The 19,717-nt window shown below is 33.8% G+C and overlaps 1 long non-coding RNA gene across 5 annotated transcripts in view; it reads left to right on the forward strand.

The window, feature by feature from the left end:
• LOC120352502 overlaps positions 1–12,294 on the forward strand; it is a 30,122-nt gene extending 17,828 nt beyond the window's left edge. For all 5 annotated transcript variants that reach the window (XR_005571884.1, XR_005571883.1, XR_005571881.1 and 2 more), the window contains exons 4-5: positions 3,398–3,587; positions 9,714–12,294. This is a non-coding gene — a long non-coding RNA (uncharacterized LOC120352502). The remainder of the gene's footprint in view (positions 1–3,397; positions 3,588–9,713) is intronic.
• Positions 12,295–19,717: the final 7,423 nt, after the last annotated feature.

Genomic DNA, 19,717 nt, shown 5'->3' on the forward strand with positions numbered 1-19,717 from the left:
TCTATATGCTTCCTCATCTGAGCTTAGACCTTCTGACCTATTCCAAATGTACGTTTTTAAAATAGAGATGCTTCCCATGTTATTTAAATGGAGTCACTTTTACTCCCTAGGGAGTTTTTCTGTTTTTTAGTACCGAGAGCGAAAAAGTGACACTTTAGTATCATGTTTCAGGGAGTAAAGTAAGTACTTTTGACAGTAGGTGGAGGAAAAGAATAATTCTTTAACTAGAAGTTACTTACACTCACGGTATTTAGATGAAAACGGTAGGGGCCACGAAATGTGTGCGCAGTGGCCAGCAAGCAAGATTGCGTCATCGCCACCAACCGAGGTTTTCGACACTTATTGGCAATTTATGAAACTTATTCGTTAAAAAACAGATGATTGGATATAAAATGACGTCAGCTACACCGGAAATTTAGCACAAACATGCGCGTGACACCTACCGTCTTCTATATACCGTGCTTACACTTATTATTCTACAACATAGTTGTGTCAACAAGGTTGAGGCATTTGGCTTACCAGTGGACCAGCCCACCAAAACCCTCTTCATAAAATGCGGCCGCCAAATGAGTTCAAGTGGGCTAGGGCCCGGTTGCACAAAAGCCGGTTAAATTATAACCATGATTAATTTCAAGAGAACCAATCAGGGGAAGGCCTTTTTGATAAGATGGTTCTCGTGGAATCAATCACGGTTAAAATCTAACCGGCTTTTGTGCAACCGGTAATATGGCGTTGATTTTGAGCTCCTATTTAGATTTCAAGCTCTCTGTCCTCAAAGTCTTGAGTTTGGGGGAAAGGTATAAGTTACTAATGGCCAAAACAAGTGGTTTTAAAAGGAGCTTTACTGTCGGGGAGACTAGTTGGCGCGTTCCTGGAAACTGTACAGTACGATTTGATTGACTTGCAGAGAATAGGCCGACCTGTGTGATGCATGTGTCATTTGCTGACAAAAGTCATTTGCTGACTCTTGGGTGGCCACTAATGGGACTAAACGTGTTCGTCATAATTGTTGTACAGAGTGCGACAGCGAAACTTCCTTTTTTTAAATAAATAGAATACTTTGTTTGGATCAGAAAGTTTGGATTTATTTTTTGTAATGTAAACATATATATATATATATATATATATATATATATATATATATATATATATATATATAATATATATATATATATATATATATATATAATATATATATATATATATATATATATATATATATATATATATATATATATATATATATATATATATATATATATATATATATAAGTTTTGTTTCAATTAGTTTTGAATATCAAACCAGGTATGTGACGTCCCCCATTCTCCATACACTGAGTAAACAGATTTCTGGCGTTTGTCATGACTCCTGCCAGCATTACAGGCGTTATGGCGCAATTTCGGTTCACAAAATATTTCAAAAACCCCAATAGAGAAAAATCACAAGGGTTCAAACCGGGAGATCGGGCTGGCGTCCACTTAAAAAAATGAAGTTTTACTGCCGCACCCGGTATTTTCAGAGAAAGGCTTCAACAATTTTTACTTTCCTTGCCCTATTACTACCATAGGTAAGGAAAGTATTACTTTCCGAAAAAATTAAGGTACCCCAATTTCTAAATTTATATAGTACGTTTCAAGGTCCCCTGAGTCCAAAAAAGTGGTTTTTGGGTATTGGTCTGTATGTGTGTGTGTGTGTGTGTGTATGAGTGTATATGCGTCTGTGTACAAGATATCTCATCTCCCAATCAACGGAATGACCTGAAATTTGGAACTTAAGGTCCTTACAATATAAGGATCAAACACGAACAATTACAATTACCATCAAATGCAATTCAAGAAGGCGGTTGAAATGGCGAAAATGTTGTCAAAAACAGGGTTTTTCGCGATTTTCTCTAAAACGGTTCCAACGATTTTGATCAAATTTATATCTAAAATAGTTATTGATGAGCTCTATCAACTGCCACAAGTCCCATATCTGTAAAAATTTCAGCAGCTCCGCCACATCTATGCAAAGTTTGATTTTAGATTCCCAATTAAACAATATTCAGATAAAAAATTTCAAGTGGAAATTATTTAGCATGAAAATTTCTACAATTAATGCTCAGTAACATTTTCACCTACAATTGAAAATTAAGCTCGAAATTCGAGGAAATGTGATTATTCAATTGCAAACTGTTGATTCTATTAAATCATTCACTATGAAGAAATAGCAGACCTCGTGTGTCTCCAGCGTTATTGTCCTGTCACCAGCTGGCTCAGATCTTTGTTTATAAAAGATATAAATTAACCTGTAAATTTTTGTGATCTTTATAAAAGTGTTTTCATAACCTCATTTGGACTATTTTTATCAAAATTAGGGAGAGGAACAGTTTTGGGTTTAGCCTGTTGATACCCAATCATTAATTTGATGTTGTTATTAAGGAATGTAATAATAATAATAAGTATACTTGAGATGCACGTGAACACAAGCGTCAGGTGATCAATTCTCATAACAGCAAGGAAAGTTGTGTGAGTGCGGCACACCAGATTTTTTTTTGTTGTTGATATTTTTTTTCCGCTGCTCTATTTTTTGATGTTGAATATTTATGTACACGAGTATCATTATACGTTTCCAGTGGTCTATTGTTATTGGTGGTTTGTGTTATGTTAGAAGCAAGCAAACAGCTGTTTCTCGTGCAAAGCCTTTCGCGTGAATGTCTTTTACGTTTGAAGACATGTCCGTTTACGCATGCTCCACACACTTATCCTGTCGTTAGTGGCCACCCTTACCCTAAACAATTGAAGAGCGATAATGACATTATCTTGTTGATAAATCTACATAATTATTATACTTTGCCTTGTTTATTCATTTATTCATACATTTATAGATACAATATCTTTCTCAACTATAAATGATTAGGAAATGAACTATAATTTTTATAACTTTTAACTATAACTTTTAAAACTATAATTTACAGTACCATATGTTTTGGTATTATGATATGTTATTAATGTGTTTTTTTCAGCTATCAAGTTGATGAAATGTAGCTATTTCTGTACTAGAAAATTATGCAGGCCATTTAAGGGCATAAATTGATAAAACGCAATAGATCTAGAACCAGTAGGTAACCTGGAACTCACCCCTACACACAGACGTATAGTCTTGTAGGGGTATTCTAGTAATAATAATACTATCAATTTTATTGTATAGTGCATTTTAAAGAATAAAGAATTTTGAATTGAGGAACAAAAGCCCAAAACTGTTAGAAATTGTCCAAAACTAGGTTATGCTCATCACTTCATAAGTTTTGTCCAATTTTGAATTTTAGTTGATTATTATATGATTGTTTAATTGATGTTAATTGGATTATAACGTGGATTATAACTGGATTATAACGTGGCTGTTTTTTGTGTGCAGTGAGCAGAGTGAGAAGGAAAGAGGAGAGGAGAGAAGAACACGGCAGCGAGCGAAGAGAGTTCTTAATGGTTGCAAACCTCTGGATTACCACTGGATGGCGAGCGAAGCGAGTTCTCATTGGTAGCAGACCACTGGAATGCGAGCGAAGCGAGTTCTTACTGGTTGCAGACCACTGGATTGCGCGGATACCGTAAGTCATCTTATTTTAATTATGAATTTACTTCTTATAATATGTAGTGGTACATTTGCACTATAAGCATAGTGAGGTCCACGTTATAATGGCAGTATTTGATTATAGTAAACGCGGATGATGGTGGCGCACCATCTCTGAGTGAAATTGGTGATTTCAAGCAGTAAAAAAAGTTTGTCTGCTTTGTGTTTGTTTACATTTGAAATGTCATAATAACCTGACTTCTCATTCAAAATATTTTTACTTTCCTTGCCCTATTACCATAGGTAAGGAAAGTATTGCTTTCCGAAAAAAATTAAGGTACCCCAATTTCTAAATTTCTATACGTTTCAAGGTCCCCTGAGTCCAAAAAACTGGTTTTTGGGTATTGGTCTGTATGTGTGTGTGTGTGTATGAGTGTATGTGCGTCTGTGTACACGATATCTCATCTCCCAATTAACGGAATGACTTGAAATTTGGAACTTAAGGTCCTTACGATATAAGTATCCGACACGAACAAATTTCGATCTGATGCAATTCAAAATGGCGAAAATGTTGTCAAAAACAGGGTTTTTTGCAATTTTCTCGGAAACGGCTCCAACGATTTTGATCAAATTCATACCTAAAATAGTCATCGATAAGCTCAATCAACTGCCACAAGTCCCATATCTGTAAAAATTTCAGGAGCTTCGCCCCATCAATGCAGATAGATTCCCAATTATCAGGCTTCAGATACAATTGAAACGAAAAAAATCAAGTGGAGTAGATTGAGCATGAAAATCTCTACAATTAATGTTCAGTAACATTTTCACCTAAAATTGAAAATAAGCTTTAAATTCGAGAAAATGTGATTATTCAATAATTGCAAATTATTGTTGATTCTATTAAATCATTCACTATGAAGAGATAGCAGACCTCATGTGTGTCTCCAGCGTTATTGCCCTGTCACCAGCTGGCTCAAATATTTGAATAGTAGACTTGAGATGCGCGGGAACACTAGCGTCAGGTGATCAATTTTCATAACGGCAAGGAAAGTTGTGTGAGTGCGCCACACCAGATTTTTATTCAAGATTTTTCTAATTAAGTGATACATTTATGTAAATTTTAAATTTCACATTCAAGTAAACAATATACCAAAAATAAGAAACGATTAGCACCAATTAAAGCCTTCACTGAACCGTTGTAATTGGACAAGTGTCGAGTATTTGTTTGTTTTTTCTAAAACTTGAATAAAACCTGATTTTTAAATTATTGTCATATGATTGACATCTCCAGTATTTAGAATAACACATGTTATTTATAGCTTGAAATTTACCAATTTTACTCAGAGATGGTGCCACCATCGCCCGTCTCTCCAATTATTTGCGTTTACTATTATCATTGATATTATATATAAACCATTGATATACAGGGTGATTCTTAATTATGGTAAAACAGTTTAATACGTGATAGTAGAGGTAAAAATAAGAATTTGAATTTGAATTTATTACTCTTTGCATGTACAACAATAAAGTTATTTGGCAATCGTCACATATTACAAAATGAAATTACATATTACAAAAATAAATCACAACAAAAAGTCATTCATGTCATAAAAACACTTATCAGCCAGCCAGTCCTTCAATTTTTTCTTGAGCTGCACTCTATTGTCAATGTCCTTAAGATGGTGCGGCATGGAGTTGATCATTTTTTGGCTCATGTGAATTGGATTTTTCTCGTAGAACGATGTCCTATGTTGTTGTATTTGATAGGTGTTCCTTGAGCGCGTGTTATAATTATGTAGGTCAGCACCTCTTGTCCACGCCGATGCATGCTTGAGACCAAATGCTACAGACTCCAGAATATACAGGCAAGGTAGTGTGAGCGTCCCTGTTGATCGGAATAATTCTCTACATGGAGTTCCAGGCGGTTTTTTGAGCATTATTCTAATCACTCTCTTCTGTGCTCTGAATACCCTGATAATTTCCGGTGACGTGCCCCAGAAAAGTAATCCGTAGGTAAGAAGAGGCTGAAAGTATCCATAGTATGCGGAGAAGACTATCTGCTGATGCATTGTTCTTGCTAGTGTAGCAATTGCGAATGTGGCCTTAAAAAAGTTATTATAAACATTTATATCCATAAACGCTTCATTAGCGAGCTAAAAAACGATCTGGCAATGTTGCAGAACTGAAAAATAATAGCACTACCTGCTTTCTCAAATAGTAGCCTAAAATAGTCTTTTATATATACAGGGTGATTCTTAATTATGGTAAAATAATTTAATACGTGATAGTAGAGGTAAAAATAAGAAAAAAGTCCTCATAAACATATATCCATAAACGCTTCATTAGCGAGCTATACAAGGTGAAAGATTTCGCCCGGAATTCAGTTCCTCTGGAAAAAAACCCCTGCTGAATTCTTTTGGGACTAGTTTTTGAAAAACTTATGCTGGATTCATATGGACAAATATCTGAAAAATTGATTAAAACTAGTCTGGAAGCTGTAGTATGAGTAGTTTTTGAGAAAAAAGTGAAATATGCAAAAATCCAAGTAGAAAAACACAGACTTCTACGTTTGATGCCCAATAACTTTCTTTGATGACCAGTAAACAAATAATTTTTTCGCATAAAAATTTTAGAGAATTTAATTCTAAAGAATCATGTAAGCTGTGAAACTAAATTCAAATAAAGGTTGAATAAAATGTATTCTTATGTAGTACATTACACCACAAAAATTTGCTGTTTTTATGTGGAGAGAACTAATAACTCATAAGTTGTAATGAATTCCGGGCGAAATCTTTCACCTTGTATAGCCCGCTAATGAAGCGTCTATAGATATATGTTTATAAGGACTTTTTTCTTATTTTCACCTCTACTATCACGTATTAAATTATTTCACCATAATTAAGAATCATCCTGTATTATATAAAAGACTATTTTAGGCTATTATTCGAGAAAGCAGGTAGTGCTATTATTTTTCAGTTCTGCAACATTGCCAGATCGTTTTTTTTAAATTTAGAATTATAATTAATTAACTAATTGAATAATATCAATTTGAAAATTGATTATTCAATCATTGAAAATTATATTCTAGTGGCGAATTGATTATTACTTTTAACTTGAATGAACTTTAATACACCGGTATCAGGTATATGTCTTCTGTCTTCAGAAGATAGTGGCAAAGCAGAGAATCCGCTACGCTGTTCTCCTATCTTTCTCCACTGCCAATATAACGTGGACCTCACTATGGTTATTATTGCACTCATAAGTTTAGGGTAGTCATCCCTTGGCGGTGGTGTCCTGGTGTCTCACTGGTGTACCAGCGTGTTTTACAATGGTTGCTTTCTGGCGACCTACTGGTGGCCTAATGCAATACAAATCTTGGGGGCCAAGCCACATGAAGCGTTTTCGTAATGGCGACGGACGAGGAGTCGGCAGGGCAGGAAGCTCTGCGATTGGCTGATTATCAGCTGATTCCCGAACGTCAGCCCAATCAGCAGCTCGGAGAGCTTCTTGCCCTACCGTCTCGACTGAAAACGCATCATGTGGTTTGGCCCTTAGACCCATATCACCCATATTACCGTTGCATCTTTTGAGCAACCGGGCCTTATTCGTTATGTTTATATTCACCTGTGAAATGTGTGCATTAAAATTTATGATCACTCTGTATTTCTACATTGGCTAAAATTTGGCATTCAGCTAGAGAAGGATAGTTCTATCTGCCTTGTCCAATGACAGACAAGGATAGCAAACCAATGTTAATCAGGTGCTGACTTGAGCTTCTGTGTCAATATAGAAATACCATTATCAGCTGTGCTAATAGTGAAGTTGTGTTTCTTTTCTGGCTCAAAATTTTGCAAAATTACTCAAAAATTTCCAATTTGTAGAGATTTGAGTGAAATGTTATTGTTTTTAATCAGTTTTAAAATTTCAAAATTTTCAGTTTGTCATTAGTTTTGAAGTGGAAATTGGACTTTTTGAAGTGAAAGTGAAATCTTAACTTTATTCTTTTTTGAAACTTTTATTTGTAAAAATTTGGGAGAAGACAGTTATGGGCTATGCCTGTTGTCTTCTCCCAATCATATTATATTTATTATAATTATGATTTGTAATTGTCATTGAAATAAGTAAATAAATAATTACTAAACTGTGAGCAATGGGTGAATGGAAAGCACTCACGTTGTTATTCATGTTATCTGCTGACATTTTCAAGTGAATATCACTGTAACAGCGACTGCCAACTTCAATCAACAGCTGACAAATCTAACAAACCAATGAGGCACCAGAATAAGGCTATTAAAGGTCCACGTTATAATGGCAGTGGATAAAGATAGCAGGACAACGTTGTTGATCCTCTCTGTCTTGGTAGAGAGTTGTGATTTGGTAGAGAGTTAGTGGGGAGGATATTTTTAATATTCTTCCCAAAGAATGGACAAATGGCATTGATATGTCCAAAGCTCCGACAATTTATGTAGATGCATAACAATATGATTATTATCTATAGTTATTATATTACAAATTGCTTTTTCATATAATATACAGTTCAATAGTTATTTTCTTAGTCTATATTATGTAAATTCATCTATAACTTGCTGTATTGTAAGCTATTGTATACAAGTGTATAAGCCAGTATATATTGTAATCTACATAAATAAAGTACTCAATCAATCAATCAATCTTGTCAATGCCTTCTATAGACGGTAGCTGATACAGGTTTATTGATGCAATATTAACTGTTCATTATTGTTTAAAATAATCAATCTGTCTTGTCAATGCCTTCTATAGACGGTAGCTGATACAGGTTTATTGATGTAATATTAACTGTTCATTATTGTTTAAAATAATCAATTATGTCTTATTAAACAAGAAATTATACTTGTAGTTCTGTGAACAGTAGACCTCACGCAGTATTCTCATCCACAAGTACCAGATGTCAACTGTTTTTTAAATGTTAACAAACTCAGTTCACGTTTGAATTTGTATTCCATATTTGTATTCATCCAGTTCCGTGATGATCTTTCTATCTGATGAAATAGTTTTTAGAATCAAAAATATTATAATTATTTCTCCAGCATTATTTAGTTCATTTGTTTATTTTTATTCACCTATTAAATTAGTTTTTTCGAATGTGAGAATACTGATACTGATGGGCATGCATAATAATACCATGACTGCAGAACAAAATATTGAAACCAAAGACCTTAAAGCTGCGATTAGACCAAATTTATTTAAAAAATGTTAACAACTCTTTAGATTATATTAGATTGAACATAACTTATCATACAACTTTTAGATTATATTAGATTGAACATAACTTATCATACACATGATGAACATATGTGTTTGTCAACTTCCGTTCAATCTTATAGAATCTATAAGGATTAAGATTTTTTGTTAATTTGTTACATTAACATTTTGTTAATATCTTTGGTGTAAACCCAGCTTAAAGATGCATACCTCTTTAATCTCTTTGATTGAAACTATAGACCTTATGGAAATACAGCAATAGACTGGCTTCTACACACATCTGTGTAATCACTTGTCAGCTGATTTATGATGAATAATTCTATAGTCTGATTTATACTCTAATATTGGCGTATGAAGGAGGCTCCTTTTCCCTTTTACATTATCCTTGAAATGCAAAATTTCCAAAAACCTTGTATATACGTCGACGCGCGCAATTTAAAAAGGAACATACCTGTCAAATTTCATGAAAATCTATTACCGCGTTTCGCCGTAAATGCGCAACATATTTTAAACATTAAGAGAAATGCCAAACCGTCGACTTGAATCTTAGACCTCACTTCGCTCGGTCAAAAAGCGAAATAAACGCTCTCCGTAAGAGGCCATGCATTTTCTGAAGATGCGCTAAATAAATTCAGTGCATATGTTGCCAGTATAGTTGGGACCTTAAGGCCAAGCTACATGAGGCATTTTTCAGACGCGTCGGCATTGAAGGAAGCTCTCAGATTGGGTTGGCGTTCGGGAATCAGATGATCAGCCAATCGGAGAGCTTCCTGCCCTGTCGTCTCTAAAACGCCTCATGTGGCTTGGCTCTCATGCAGCTGGTTGATAAACGTCCCCTGTACTGTTTGTCATTTATCTAATGTGGCTAAAGCTTACTATTTTGTTATGATTTTAATGGTAGTTTGTATTGTATTTCTTATAGGACATGGAGGAGAGAGAGAGAGACAGACAACGCCAAAGGATGGCCTGCTTAAACGGAACAGTGGGAAGAAGAAGGAAGATAGAAAGAAGATGCAGCAAAGAAGATACATTTTTACAAAATAGAGGGACTCTAGTGTAAGAGTTTAAAGTGAAAACTAAAAAACATTTACATTGAAAAGTACATAACAATGAATATTATTGATGTAAAGTGATAGTGAAAGGACTCGAATTTACTTTCATTCTCAAAAGACGTTGAATTATTGTTTCATATTTTATTTGTTTGTGATGTTGTTGTGTATGTTTTGGTGTAAATAATAAATGCCTATGGGGTGGGTGTCCTATTTGGGGTATTTTCAGGTATCGTGAGTTATGTGAAAACTACAAACATTGACATTGAAAAGTGCATAACAGTGAATTATTGATGAGAAGTGATAGTGAAATGACTCGAATTTACTTTCATTCTCAAGTGACTTTGAATTGATTCATATTTTGCTTGTTTTGCTGTAAATAATTTATATGCCTATGGGGTGGGGGGTCCTTTCAGGCATCGGAAGCAGCTGGAGGGACGGACGGCCTACGCAGAACTTCAATCAAGGTAAAAGTCAGCTCTCGACCGATTTTAACAGTTCAAGTTTTTGTTCTAAACTCTCCAGTTTTATTTTTAATTCAATCTTCTCTAAAACTTTCTAATTTTCTTCTATGAATTATTAATATTCACTGAATATTGATAATTATTGAATACTGATTTTAAATTAACTTTTCTCAATCTATTTAAATTCAAATTATATCCTAAATTTCAATCTTTGTTCTTCACCACCTATTTGTACAGTTGATGTCTTGTTGAACTGTTCAGTTCGGTCCTGGGCGACTTGTGTGGAATTGGTAAATGCATGTCTAGACCATTACCCCTCAAGTTTTTTTTCAGCTTTTTTACTTTCAAATTGCAGTTTATTTATTTCAGTTGCTTTGGAGGAGAACCTTCAGTTCGAACTCAAGTCGAGAGAGTTTGTTTTTAGTTTATTACATTTTGTTTTATGGAACTTAAAACTCTTCATTTTTTTCAGTTCTTTATTTTTTTTGTTGCTTTGGAGGTGAACCTTCAGTTCAAATTCAATATCGAAGTATATGTCGATAAGGGATGTTTTGTTTAGTTTGTTTCTTTTAATTTCTTCAAAACTGTCCCCGATTTTATTTCAATTTAGTTTGGGGTTTTCTTTTTATTTCTTCGAAACTATCCCAATCTTTTTTTTTACTAGAATTTCTAATTTATGTATTGTTTTGTGATTAGATTTTTCTGGGTGCTGCCACACTGTTTGGTTTTTTTTCAGGAGGAAATCATTGTCATCATCATTTGTATATTGTTTTGTTATGTTTGTTGTGTGTTGTTGCATCTCTCAAAATATTGTTAGTGAACTATTTTCAATCATTTCTATTGTAATAAGTTTGTACATTGTCAGTGTAATTTGTATGTACTTCCTTCCTTCTCATTGCACCATCCATTCATATTTCTAACTTCAATTCACTTTATTTCATCTTTCTTTTTTCTCAATTTCATTTCCAACTTACTTCTTGGCTTCCCGATGGTTCGAAACCCACCTTGACCTGTAGGTCCACTCATCTCTCATCATTATCCAATCTATTACCCACCCACGCACAAGCCTAGAGCTCGTGTGGGCATCATCCATCATATTACATCATTCCAAAAACTATCATTATCAATTCCTCAATTGTTTTACTATTTCTGACCACCTTAAATAAAAACTAATCTTTCCCTCAATTTATCAGTTCATTCATTACTCTCGAATTGTTAACCCCTAAATCTAAATTAATATCAAAATTAAGTTCCTAATCTTCAGAGTAACCTGAATATTTAAGAGCCGTCTCTGCTAAGAAAATTTTAATCTCAATAATAATAATAATAGAAATCTCACTTAATAATAATTAAAATGCCACTCAATAATATAATAATCCCACTTGAAGCTTTAGGTCCACTTACCTCAATTGTTTTACTGTTTGTGACCACCTTAAATCTAAACTAATCTTTTCCTCAATTTATCAGTTCATTCATTTATCTCGAATTTGTTAACCCCTAAATCTAAATTAATATCAAAATTAAGTTCCTAATCTTCAGAGTAACCTAAATATTTAAGAGCCGTCTGTGCTAAGAATAATTTTAGTCTCACTTATTAATAATTGAAACCCCACTTAATAATAATTGAAATGCCACTCAATATTATAATATAATAATACCACTTGAAGCTTTAGGTCCACTTACCTTCCATCATACTGTCATTATCAATTCCTCAATTGTTTTACTATTTCTGACCACATTTCATATAAAAATCTTTCCCTCAATTAATTTCATCACTTTCAAATTGTAAACCCCTAGATCGAAATTAATATCAAAATTAAGTTCCTAATCTTCAGAGTAACCTAAATATTTAAAAACTGTCTCTGCTAAGAAAATTTTAATCTCAATAATAATAGAAATCCCATTTAATAATAATTAAAATGCCACTCAATAATATAATAATCCCACTTGAAGCTTTAGGTCCACTTATCTCATATTGTTTTACCGTTTCTGACCATATTACCGTATAAATTCATATTTCCCTCAATTTTTAAATTCATTACTCTCAAATATTGTAAACCCCTAAATCTAAATTATATCAAAATAAGGTTCCCAATCTTGAATGTAACCGGAATCTTTGACTATTTGAAGAGCCGTCTTCTCTCTCAATACTAATTAAAATCCCACTTAATAATAATTAAAATGCCACTCAATAATTATAATAATCCCACTTCAAGTCTCTTTTCTGTTTAGGGCTACTTGTAATATAAATAGAAATGAAAAATCTCATTGCCCTTATTGAATTATTTTATCACAACATGCTTCAACATTCATGCCATTTTCAAGTGAATTGAAGTAAATAAAAATCTACTTTAGTAAATAAGTAGAAATTTATTTACTTCAAATCATTCGAAAATGTCATGAATGTAGAAACATGTAGTGATAAAATAATTCAAAAATGGTACTGAGATTTTTCATTTCTATTATTTATATCCCACTTTAATCTAAATTATATCCACTTACATCCCATCATCATTCTTCCAAATCATCATCATTCTTCCCATCATCATTCTAAATCTAAATTTCAAGCCATTTTCAAATGTTAATTTACATTCCTTTTACAAATCAATCATTATTTTCTTTACCTTATTTCACATTCACCAAGATTCTCAAGTTTATACTTCTAGTTAATGATTTGTCGGTTCCTTATTCTCCCATTATCTATAATTTATTCTGTGTGCCGGTTGCACAAAAGCCGGTTTTAAATTTTAACCGTGATTAATTACACAAGAACCAATCAGAGAAGGCCTCTCTTATATAAGAAAGGCCTTCTCTGATTGCCTCTTGTATTAATCACGTTAAATTTTAACCGTGATTAATTACACGAGAACCAATCAGAGAAGGCCTCTCTTATATAGGAAAGCTTCTCTGATTGCCTCTTGTATCAATCACGATTAAAATTTCAATTTGATTTTATGCAACCGGCATTGTCTCTCATTGTATTATTGTTTCTCTAACCACTATGCCCAACTATAGTGAGGTCCACGTTATGACAGTATTTGATCAACTTTGGTTTTGCTATCCTTGTCCATCATTCGACAAAGCCGGTGGTACTATCCTTTTCTAGATCCACAACGATGCCAATTTATGTTTTTGTTAGTGTAGAAATATAATTAATTAATTAATGCAGAGAATCGGCATCGCTATTCTTCTATCTTTATCCACTGCCATTGTAACGTGGACCTCACTATATATAGGTACGTACGGTTTAAACCAAGAACGGTTCAAACCATTTCACTTGTCTCCCTCCACCCCCCTTACCATGTAATCCTTACTAACCTCATTATCTCGACTTAGTGTGCCGGTTGCACAACAGCCAGTTGAATTTTAACGGTGATTAATTCCACGAGAAACAATCAGAGAAGCTGCCTTTTCAAAAACGCTTTCTCTGATTGGTTCTCATGAAATTAATCACGGTTAAAGTTTAACCGGCTGTTTTGCAACCGGGCCATGAGTCATTTCACTTGCCTCTCTGTCATCTACATCAATTTTTCTTCTTTCTCTCATATTGTATTATCTTACTTCTTAGTACACTTCTTGTTTCCTTTCTACTTTTATTCTTGGGTTCAACCCCCATTGAAATTAATGGGGGTTACTGATTAATTTTCAATTGTTTCTAGTATTTGCAATACAGTGACAGATGCAACAGCACTAGTGTGGTAGCACTCTTAGCTTATATTGTCCTTCACCCCCCACCCACTATTATGGTCTAGACATGCACTTACCAATACCATGATTTATTCCTCTTCTGGAGGTGCACCACCACCCTCTTCTATTCGTAGAAGTGGGGGAGTTGTCCCTTGAGAAGGGGAACCACTCTTTTCTGCCCCCTCAGGGGAACTGTCCCTCTCCCTTCCGGGGGGAGGGGGATTTGACCCTCTCCCTTCTGGGGAGGGAAAACTGTCACTTGGCTCTTTGTGGTCCAGTTAGGCCCAATGCGCCCTTTCGCGTGGGTGGGACCACTCACTACATTGGGGGGGGCCAGGACCACTTGGAGCCAGGTGCCAGTATTGGACGTTGAGGTTAGTGCCCGGTTTTTTTTTGTGGGCCTATCCGACAGTGACGTTTCACTGTAAACCTGAATTTACAATAATAGAGAGGAGAAATAAAAAAAAAAAAAAAAAAAATATATATATATATATAATGTCTTTATTGACCACATTGTGTACAGAGTAATATATGAATGAATAAAGAAAGAAGACTAGAATAGAGAAAGAAATAAGTCTAGACTAGAGAAAGAAAGAAAGAAGACTAGACTAGAGAAGAAAGAAGACTAGATAGAGAAAGAAAGAAGAATAAAGAAAGAAAGAAGAATAGAGAAAGAAATAAGTCTAGACTAGAGAAAGAAAGAAGACTAGAATAGAGAAAGAAATAAGTCTAGACTAGAGAAAGAAATAAGTCTAGACTAGAGAAAGAAGAAGAATAAAGAAAGAAGAATAAGAAAGAAGACTAGAATAGAGAAAGAAAGAAGAAGACTAGACTAGAGAAAGAAAGAAGACTAGAATAGAGAAAGAAATAAGTCTAGACTAGAGAAAGAAAGAAGACTAGAATAGAGAAAGAAATAAGTCTAGACTAGAGAAAGAAAGAAGACTAGAATAGAGAAAGAAATAAGTCTAGACTAGAGAAAGAAATAAGTCTAGACTAGAGAAAGAAGAAGACTAGACTAGAGAAAGAAATAAGTCTAGACTAGAGAAAGAAGAAGAATAAAGAAAGAAGACTAGAATAGAGAAAGAAATAAGTCTAGACTAGAGAAAGAAAGAAGACTAGAGAAAGAAGAAGACTAGACTAGAGAAAGAAGAAGACTAGACTAGAGAAAGAAATAAGTCTAGACTAGAGAAAGAAGAAGACTAGACTAGAGAAAGAAAGAAGACTAGAATAGAGAAAGAAATAAGTCTAGACTAGAGAAAGAAGAAGACTAGACTAGAGAAGAAAGAAGAATAGAGAAAGAAATAAGTCTAGACTAGAGAAAGAAGAAGACTAGACTAGAGAAAGAAGAAGACTAGACTAGAGAAGAAAGAAGAATAGAGAAAGAAATAAGTCTAGACTAGAGAAAGAAAGAAGACTAGACTAGAGAAGAAAGAAGACTAGACTAGAGAAGAAAGAAGACTAGACTAGAGAAGAAAGAAGACTAGAGTAGAGAAAGAAAGAAGAAGACTAGACTAGAGAAGAAAGAAGACTAGAGTAGAGAAAGAAAGAAGACTAGACTAGAGAAGAAAGAAGACTAGACTAGAGAAAGAAGAAGACTAGACTAGAGAAAGAAGAAGACTAGACTAGAGAAAGAAAGAAGAATAGAGAAAGAAAGAAAGAAAGAAAGAAAGAAAGAAGAATAAGAAAGAAGACTAGATAGAGAAAGAAAGAAGACGGTTTAAACCAGAACGGTTCAAACCATTTCACTTGTCTCCCTCCACCCCCCTTACCATGTAATCCTTACTAACCTCATTATCTCGACTTAGTGTGCCGGTTGCACAACAGCCAGTTGAATTTTAACGGTGATTAATTCCACGAGAAACAATCAGAGAAGCTGCCTTTTCAAAAACGCTTTCTCTGATTGGTTCTCATGAAATTAATCACGGTTAAAGTTTAACCGGCTGTTTTGGCAACCGGGCCATGAGTCATTTCACTTGCCTCTCTGTCATCTACATCAATTTTTCTTTTTCTTCTTTCTCTCATATTGTATTATCTTACTTCTTAGTACACTTCTTGTTTCCTTCTACTTTTATTTTTCTTGGGTTCAACCCCCATTGAAATAAATGGGGGTTACTGATTAATTTTCAATTGTTTCTAGTATTTGCAATACAGTGACAGATGCAACAGCACTAGGTGGTAGCACTCTTAGCTTATATTGTCCTCCCCACCCACTATTATGGTCTAGACATGCACTTACCAATACCATGATTTATTCCTCTTCTGGAGGTGCACCACCACCCTCTTCTATTCGTAGAAGTGGGGGAGTTGTCCCTTGAGAAGGGGAACCACTCTTTTCTGCCCCCTCAGGGGAACTGTCCCTCTCCCTTCCGGGGGGAGGGGGATTTGACCCTCTCCCTTCTGGGGAGGGAAAACTGTCACTTGGCTCTTTGTGGTCCAGTTAGGCCCAATGCGCCCTTTCGCGTGGGTGGGACCACTCACTACATTGGGGGGGGCCAGGACCACTTGGAGCCAGGTGCCAGTATTGGACGTTGAGGTTAGTGCCCGGTTTTTTTTGTGGGCCTATCCGACAGTGAACGTTTCACTGTAAACCTGAATTTACAATAATAGAGAGGAGAAATAAAAAAAAAAAAAAAAAAAATATATATATATATATATAATGTCTTTATTGACCACTGTGTACAGAGTAATATATGAATGAATAAATAAATATAATTTATTTACAGACCTGTGTAGTTCATAATAATATATTACCTACATATAACCTACATTACCCATATTACCTACATTACCTACAAAGAAAGAAAGAAGAATAGAGAGAGAAAGAAGACTAGACTAGAGAAAGAAAGAAGAATAGAGAAAGAAAGAAGAAGACTAGAGAAAGAAAGAAGACTAGAGAAAGAAAGAAGACTAGACTAGAGAAAGAAAGAAGAATAAAGAAAGAGACTAGACTAGAGAAAGAAAGAAAGAAAAAAGAAAGAAGAATAGAGAAAGAAAGAAGACTAGAATAGAGAAAGAAAGAAGAATAAAGAAAGAAAGAAGAATAAAAAAAGAAAGAAGAATAGAGAAAGAAAAAAGAAAAGAAAGAAAGAGAATAGAGAAAGAAAGAAGAATAGAGAAAGAAAGAAGAAGAAAGAAAGAAAGAAGAATAGAGAAAGAAAGAAGACTAGAATAGAGAAAGAAAGAAGACTAGAATAGAGAAAGAAAGAAGACTAGACTAGAGAAAGAAAGAAGAATAGAGAAAGAAAGAAGAATAGAGAAAGAAAGAAGAATAGAGAAAGAAAGAAGAATAAGAAAGAAAGAAGAATAAGAAAGAAAGAAGACTAGACTAGAGAAAGAAGAAGAGTAAAGAAAGAAAGAAGAATAAGAAAGAAGACTAGACTAGAGAAAGAAAGAAGAATAAAGAAAGAAAGAAGACTAGACTAGAGAAAGAAAGAAGAATAAAGAAAGAAGACTAGAGTAGAGAAAGAAAGAAAGAAAGAAGAATAGAGAAAGAAAGAAGACTAGACTAGAGAAAGAAAGAAGAATAAAGAAAGAAAGAAGAATAGAGAAAGAAATAAGTCTAGACTAGAGAAAGAAAAATAGAGAAGAAAGAAGACTAGACTAGAGAAAGAAAAAAGACTAGACTAGAGAAAGAAAGAAGAATAAGAAAGAAAGAAGACTAGACTAGAGAAAGAAAGAAGAATAAGAAAGAAAGAAGAAAAAGAAAGAAGACTAGACTAGAGAAAGAAGAAAGAAGAATAAAGAAAGAAAGAAGACTAGACTAGAGAAAAAAGAAGAATAAGAAAGAAGACTAGAGTAGAGAAAGAAAGAAAGAAGAATAGAGAAGAAGAAGACTAGACTAGAGAAAAAAGAAGACTAGACTAGAGAAAGAAAGAAGAATAAAGAAAGAAAGAAGAATAAAGAAAGAAAGAAGAATAAAGAAAGAAAGAAGACTAGACTAGAGAAAGAAAGAAGACTAGACTAGAGAAAGAAAGAAGACTAGACTAGAGAAAGAAAGAAGACTAGACTAGAGAAAGAAAGAAGAATAAAGAAAGAAAGAAGAAAAAGAAAGAAGACTAGACTAGAGAAAGAAAGAAGAATAGAGAAAGAAAGAAGACTAGACTAGAGAAAGAAAGAAGAATAAGAAAGAAGACTAGAGTAGAGAAAGAAAGAAAGAAGAATAGAGAAAGAAGAAAGACTAGAGAAAGAAAGAAGAATAGAGAAAGAAAGAAGATAGAGAAAGAAATAAGTCTAGACTAGAGAAAGAAGAAGAAAAGAAAGAAAGAAGACTAGACTAGAGAAAGAAAAAAGACTAGACTAGAGAAAGAAAGAAGAATAAAGAAAGAAAGAAGACTAGACTAGAGAAAAAAGAAGAATAAAGAAAGAAAGAAGAATAGTGAAAGGAAGACGAATAGAGAAAGAAATAATAAGTCTAGACTAGAGAAAGAAAGAAAGAAGAATAGAGAAAGAAAGAAGACTAGACTAGAGAAAGAAAGAAGAATAGACTAGAGAAAGAAAGAAGACTAGACTAGAGAAAGAAAGAAGAATAAAGAAAGAAAGAAGAATAAAGAAAGAAAGAAAGACGAATAAAGAAAGAAAGAAGACTAGACTAGAGAAAGAAAGAAGACTAGACTAGAGAAAGAAAGAAGACTAGACTAGAGAAAGAAAGAAGACTAGACTTGAGAAAGAAAGAAGAATAAAGAAAGAAAGAAGAATAAAGAAAGAAGACTAGACTAGAGAAAGAAAGAAGAATAGAGAAAAAAAGAAGACTAGACTAGAGAAAGAAAGAAGACTAGAGTAGAGAAAGAAAGAAAGAAGAATAGAGAAAGAAAGAAAGAAGACTAGACTAGAGAAAGAAAGAAGAATAAAGAAAGAAAGAAGAATAGAGAAAGAAATAAGTCTAGACTAGAGAAAGAAAAATAGAGAAAGAAAGAAGACTAGACTAGAGAAAGAAAAAAGACTAGACTAGAGAAAGAAAGAAGAATAAAGAAAGAAAGAAGAATAAAGAAAGAAGACTAGACTAGAGAAAGAAAGAAGAATAAAGAAAGAAAGAAGACTAGACTAGAGAAAGAAAGAAGAATAAAGAAAGAAGACTAGAGTAGAGAAAGAAAGAAAGAAGAATAGAGAAAGAAAGAAGACTAGACTAGAGAAAGAAAGAAGACTAGACTAGAGAAAGAAAGAAGAATAAAGAAAGAAAGAAGAATAAAGAAAGAAAGAAGAATAAAGAAAGAAAGAAGACTAGACTAGAGAAAGAAAGAAGACTAGACTAGAGAAAGAAAGAAGACTAGACTAGAGAAAGAAAGAAGACTAGACTAGAGAAAGAAAGAAGAAAAAGAAAGAAAGAAGAATAAGAAGAAGACTAGACTAGAGAAAGAAAGAAGAATAGAGAAAGAAAGAAGACTAGACTAGAGAAAGAAAGAAGAATAAAGAAAGAAGACTAGAGTAGAGAAAGAAAGAAAGAAGAATAGAGAAAGAAAGAAAGAAGACTAGACTAGAGAAAGAAAGAAGAATAAAGAAAGAAAGAAGAATAGAGAAAGAAATAAGTCTAGACTAGAGAAAGAAAAATAGAGAAAGAAAGAAGACTAGACTAGAGAAAGAAAAAAGACTAGACTAGAGAAAGAAAGAAGAATAAAGAAAGAACGAAGACTAGACTAGAGAAGAAAGAAGAATAAAGAAAGAAAGAAGAATAGTGAAAGGAAGACGAATAGAGAAAGAAATAATAAGTCTAGACTAGAGAAAGAAAGAAA

Source organism: Nilaparvata lugens, chromosome 7, assembly GCF_014356525.2.
Source record: "Nilaparvata lugens isolate BPH chromosome 7, ASM1435652v1, whole genome shotgun sequence".
NCBI lineage: Eukaryota > Metazoa > Arthropoda > Insecta > Hemiptera > Delphacidae > Nilaparvata > Nilaparvata lugens.